Here is a 6,714-nt window from a genome sequence, read left to right on the forward strand (position 1 = left end):
ACTGCAGCCTTGAACTCCTGGGCTTACATAATCCTCCTGCCTCAGCCTCCCAAGTAGCTGGGACTACAGGTATGTGCCATCATGCTATCTATTTTCTGTATTTTGTAGAGTCAGGGTCTCTCCATGTTGCCCAGGGTGGTGGTGTTAAAATCTTGACACACCAAAGGGATCCACCTGCTTTGGGCCTCCCAAAGCGCTGGACTTAGAGGCATGAACCAAGGTGCCTGGCATATTCAGTCTTTATGTCCTGGCCTGCATCAGCTTTTCCATGAAACACGTACTGGAGATTCCTCCTTAGGGAACTCTTTGCTTTCTTAGAATTTAACTTTCTTCATATTTTCTACATTATTTGGAGTTTTCAAGCTATAAATCAGCACTTTATTATAGACTGTTTCATATGAAACTGTGTCACTTTACATGCATTAGTTTTGTCTTCTCAATTAATATGCCAGAAAGCAATGCCGTACCTCTGTCTTCCCTCCTGCACCTAACTCAAGGATAAATACTTACTAAGTGATTGGGTCTGCCATTCTGGTTTTGCTACCTTTGTTTCTAAGTGTTCAGTTCTCCCATTGATACCTGATGGCCAATTTATTTCATAATGGAAATTTATTTTATCACATCTGGATCCCCGATTTCTTAATTAAATTTAAATGAGGCTTACATTTCTAGCCTAGATGTGATCTTTCAAATCTAATACTGCCATTACATAATCACTAATACATTCTATTAGGAACATGTGATTTTTACATTATATTTACATTAGTCTAATAAATATTAAGTACCTATGCTATCTATCCAGGCATGTTTTGCTGTGAAATAAAATGGTACACTTGCTGATAAGTAAGGAAGTAACAGTTAGAAACTACTTCCAGTATTTTCTTTATTTTTATTAATACTTGTTCTTTAAAGTACTTGTTGGCTGGGTGCAGTAGCTCATGCCTGTAATCCCGGCACACGGAAGGCCACGGCAGGTGGATTGCTTGAATCCCGCAGTTCAGGACCAACCTGGACAACATGGTGAAACCCAGTCTCAACACAAATTTTAAAAATTAGCCAGGCATGGTGGTTCACCCCTGTAGTCTCAGCTACTCAGGAGGTTGAAGTGGCAGGATTGCTTGAGTCCAGGAGGTTGAGGCTGTAGTGAGCTGTGATCCTGCCACTGCACTCCAGCCTGGGTGACAGAGTGACACCCTGTTTTAAAAAAAATGAAAAAAATTGTAAAAGCACTTGGTGCTGCAGTTTTGCAGTGAATTTAAGAAGAGATTTTTTCTGTTTGCCTCTCTCTGAATTAGATTTCTATCCCGCTTTTGTCCTTGGGGCCTGTTTAGCTCTGTCTAGACTTCCAATATTTCATTCATCAGGACTCATTTGTGGGGTCCTGAGCAAATCACTCCATTCAGTTGAACTTTCTCTGAGCTTAATTTTCATGGATGAAAAAGGGATAATAGTATTATTGCTCAAGGTTGAGTTAAAAATGCATATGAGAGAAATGTTTTCTGAATCTTAAGGACCTGTAGAGATATCATCATCATCATCATCATCATCATGACTATTATTTATTATCACCATCACTATCTTGTAATTTGCAAAGTTGTTTAAGAAGCATGGCCTGAGAGAACACTGGTAGAAGTTACTACTAGTGGTCAGTCATGTCGGCTTCCTTCTCCTTCCTGAGCACTTGGAGAAATAGACCTTTCAGCTCCCTTTGCTGTTTGGTGGAACCATGGGACTCTGGTCAAGCCATCTCATTGCCAGTAACCGACTATTTTTTTCTTCCCTTGGTAAAGTGGCTCAGGAGGTCTGTGTTTTACGTTTTGGATGCTGCTGCTACAGGAGAATGAGGCTTCCATCCTCTGGGTGTCTGAGTAGTTGCATGGAGTGAAACTCCCTGCCAACTCTGTGGGACTTGTAGTGTAAGTGAGAAACTAATTTTTGTTGTATTAAGTCACTGTAATTTGGGATTGTTTATTATTGCAGCATAACATAGCCTATCATAACTAATATACCATGATGGGCCTCAGGATAAAGAAATTCTAGATCTAGGTATGGCCTAACTACCTATGTATCCTTGAGCAAGAGGAATAAAGGAATAAAGTAGACTGTCTTTTATTTCTTCTTCTTTTACTTAAAAAAAAATGTGTAGAGACAGTCTCTATTGCCCATGCTGGTCTTGAACTTCTGACTTCAAGCCATCCTCCTGCCTTGGCCTCCCAAAGTGTTGGGATGACACGCATAAGCCCCCATACCCAGCCCTTTAAAAAAAAGTAGAGATGAGGTCTTACTCTGTTGTCCTGGCTGGTCTGAACTCCTGGGTTCAAGTGATCCTCCTGCCTTGGCTGTCCCAAGTGTTGGGATTATAATCATGAGCCACCACACACAGCCAAGTATACTCTCTTAAAGGTCTTGAAGGTCCCTTCAGCTCCAAAAACTTTGGCATTGCAACAACCTACAGCAGTCCTATGCCAGTGACAAAGAAATGTGAACTTTCCAGGGATAAAGTAATTTCAGCTATATCAAACCCTCCTCCAGTGAATGCATCAAGCTAGAAATAACTAAACGTTTAGAATTGAAATAATATTTTTAAATTGTTTCATGCACATACCTGCCCTTCCAAGGGAGTATATTAAACCTAGTTACATTAAAAGTAGTCAGTGAGCCATGATCATTATTATGAACCTTAGTTAAAATAACTAAATACCACTGTAAAAGATAGTGATGTCCTCAGGGCCAGTGACAAACATAGGTTTATTTTCTTCTTGCAATGGCCTTGACTTCTCATGTTATTTAAATGTCAGTTTTAGATTTCTGTAGTCTTTCAATGCCTTTGTGCATTACAATTTTTTTAAACGACAGGATCTTGCTATGTTGCCCAGGCTAATCTTGAACTCCTGGCTGCAAGTAATCCTCCTACCTTGGCCTCCCAAAGTGTTGGAATTACAGGTGTGAACCACTGTGACCAGCCCATTACTTTTCATTACAATCAATGGACTGATTGTCTGCAATAGCCTAACTCCACACTTTAACTGTAGAAAGTTCCAAAAAAAAAAAAGAAGAGGAAAAAAAAGGAAAGTAGACCTCATATTCTGTGGGAATTGAACATTATATACATATATAGGGCCTGAATAAGAGGTTAAGACTTCCTAGAAGTAAAGCAAATAAGTTTTAGGCATGGACTCCATAGCCTCTATGGGTGCCCATCTTTTTGCCTAATTTTTTACTCTCACAAATATTGCACAAAGACGAATTTCCAGGATGACTACACTCCGGCTAGACAGTGTGTTGATGTATTTGATTTTCTACAGCAGCCCAGCAGCACAGATTCAAAATTAAATTGCTAATGTGTGTTTGACAGCTTTAGAGATACTTCTTCAGCCTTTGACAAAACTAATATTGTCAGAAGAACTGAAATAATTTGCTCCTCATGACAGTTTGGTGAGGCAAGATGGCAAAATAATTAAGTAAGGAGACTCTGGAGCAGAAATGTCTGTGCCCAGAGCCTGCTTTTACCCCTTGCAAACTGTATGAACTTAGGCAAGTAAGCCAAACTCCTGTGTCTCCACTTTCTCATTTTTAAATTGGGGGTAATTGACTGCATAATATATGAGATGCTTAAAAAATTCCTGACACACCTTAGCAAATATGAGACTTGTTGTAATAATTATTTTTTTTCAGTCTTTTAACTATATTTACTATGATTAATATTAAGTAACAGCTGCAAAGAATATAATAGTATATTCTAATTTATATCATAATTTTTCATTGGCCAATGTATTAGTCATGGTTCTTCAGAGAAACAGAACCAGGAGGGTGTGTGTGTGTGTGTGTGTGTGTGTGTGTGTGTGTATGTCTGTGTCTGTCTGTGTCTGTCTGTGTGTATTACTTTAAGGAGTTGTTGTTGTTGTTTTTTACTGGGTCTCATTCTGTCATCCAGACTGGAGTGCAGTGGTGCAGTCACGGCTCACTGCACTCAAGCTCAAGCAATCCTCCCACCTCAGCCTCCCAGAGGGCTAGGTTTACAGGTGAGAGCAGCTGTGCTCAGTCTTATGTGATTTTGAAAGCTGGCAAGTCCAAAATCTGTAGGATGGCCTGCAGGTTAGAGACCCAGGAAAGATCCAGTAGTGTAGTTTAGGTCTGAAGGCCTTCAGGGTGAAGACTCAGGAAAGAGGCAGTGTTGCAGTTCAAATCTGAAGGCAACGTGCTGCAGAATCCCTGCTTGTTTAAGGGAGGACAGTCTTTTGTTCTAGTAGGGCCTTCAGCTGACTGGATGAGGCCCACCCACATTATAGAGGGCTGTCTGCTCTAAAGTCCACAGATTTGAAAGTTAATCTCATCCAAAAAATACCCTCCCGTAAACATCCAGAATAATGTTTGGCCACTTATCTGGGGACCACGGCTCAGCTTAGTTGATGCATAAAATTAACCATCACAACCACGTATACATTTTCTTTATTGAGCCAATTTCTTTAATTGGTGGCTTAAACGAAGACCCAGAATTTCCTGATGAGAAATTATTGCTCACAGGGCTCCCTCTCTCCTCACTGATACATTGATGATGGATGCTTACTTCTTCTTCATAAAGGATGGGGCAACAGAGCATTAAGTTCACCCAGCCTGAAACATCAACTTTTCCCCATGGAGTGAATGATTTTCTGAAACCATCAAGCATTTCCAGCTTGGATTAATCTCTCCTTCCCCTTTCTGAAAAGCAGCCAACAGGATTTTCCCACCTGGTTCTCTAGTGCCAACTCCTTAGGAAGTGCTGTTTTAAATAACTTATTTAGAGTTACTCATTGATTTGATAAACATTGACTGAACACCTACTATATTGAGGGCACCCAGTGGAGCCCCAGAAACATAAGGATGAATAAAACAGACCCAGTTTCTGTTCTAAGCATCAAAGTCAGTTATATTAAGGAAGCATTTATTATTTCTTATGGCTTTCCAGAAAAGTCACCTAAGTTGGCCACATGCAACTCTTAGATATTTTTGGAGAGATATTTTATCTTCTGAAGAAGTCTGATGAAAATAAAGGTAAGCTATTTCTCCACAACCTTGATCTCAGGTTATAATGAAAGCAAGTCTCAGATATCGATTTACAAAAACTTTATTAGCAAGGAGGATCCAAACAATGTATGCAAGCTGTTCCGTCAGCTCCATGCCGTCCTACCTTTCTGTTCGCTACCACCTGACAGAAATGGTTCACTTGAGGCAGATGTGATAACATTTCAACAGCAAGATCCTAGGCCTTTTAGTAGGTATCAGACAACTGGAAACCAAAGGTTGGACAGAGGATTGGTAGGGAATCAAGCCCCATGTCCCACCTCTCAGGGTTTAAGTTACAGGCCTTGTTAGAGTCTTACATCCTGTTCTTATAAGAGTGGGCTGCTGCTCTCTGGACTACTTTAGCTCACCTGAATTTCTTGACCATCTTTTTTGTTTTATTATTTTTTTCAAAGTAGGGTCTAGCTGTGTCACCCAGGCTGGGGTTCAGTGGCTTAATCACAGCTCATTGCAGCCTCAACCTCCTGGGTTTAAAGGGTCCTCTCACTTTAGCCCCCTCAGTGCCTGGGACTGTAGGCACACACTACCACACCTGGTAGTTTTTGTGTTTTTTGTGGAGGCTGGAGGGGTTTTGCCATGTTTTCCAGGCTGGTCTCAAACTCCTGAGCTCAAGTCATCTGCCTGCCATGGCCTCCCAAGGTGCTAAAATTACAGGCATGAATTTCAGGCACACCTAGCCTCTTGAACATCATTAAATTTACTAATGCAAGCCCAATTCTAACATTTATTGTGCCAGTCCATAGGCCACTACATTCACCAATAAAACCCCATTTCTGACATTCAGTGAATGAATTAGCACAGGGCAGCTTGTTCATCAAGATACAGTGCACAGTAGAGCTTGGCATAGTCCTTTTATAATGTGGGCTTCCTGATTTGAGCAACAGTCAAGGGGCCACCTCTGAACAATACATTCCTGATTGACACCTTGGTTATAGCATAATCTATGTAACAGACATGTAATACCTCATAGTGTGGACTGAAGGATGACCAAGTAATTTAACAGACATCGTAACGATAACAAACTTGGGTTTCATATTACCATATTCTATGTCTAACATTCCTCTCCAGTTCTCAAAATTGCTAAATTTAAATTCTTGGTACTACATTTCTGAGATAGAGTTTGAAGCTGCAGGACGATAAAGGTTCTTAATATTGCACATGCAGAAGTATTCATGAGAGAGCCACGCTGACTAGGCAGTAGGTAAAGTGTGACTTCGTGGTACTTGTGGGCATGCCTTGACTCTGAGTCTAGTTGCAATGTAGACAGCACTAAACACTGTATTTTATCAGTTTATTTAGGTGAGACTACAGGGGAGTATTCACACTAGCCAAATATTTGCTGTCTACATCAAGACTTTCTTGGCATCTGTGTACTCAAGAACATGAATTAGTTATTTGCATGTTGCCCTGTGACACTAGAAAAAGAACAGAGGGAACCAGATGGTCCTATAGGTCACTTTATCCAAGTTATTGCGGAAAAGCCTGATGAATGTCCTGCTTCTCAAGACAGTAGACCTTCTAGGGTCTAATTAAATAGGGCCCCAGAAAGGATCTCTGCCTGATAAATTCTAATTAACTACCTTATTTCACTGATTCTAAGATTCACAGTTTTCACATTTCTTTTTTTTTTCTTTTTCTTTTTTTTCTTTT

This window comes from Cebus imitator, unplaced genomic scaffold, assembly GCF_001604975.1.
Source record: "Cebus imitator isolate Cc_AM_T3 unplaced genomic scaffold, Cebus_imitator-1.0 Scaffold92, whole genome shotgun sequence".
Classification (NCBI taxonomy): domain Eukaryota; kingdom Metazoa; phylum Chordata; class Mammalia; order Primates; family Cebidae; genus Cebus; species Cebus imitator.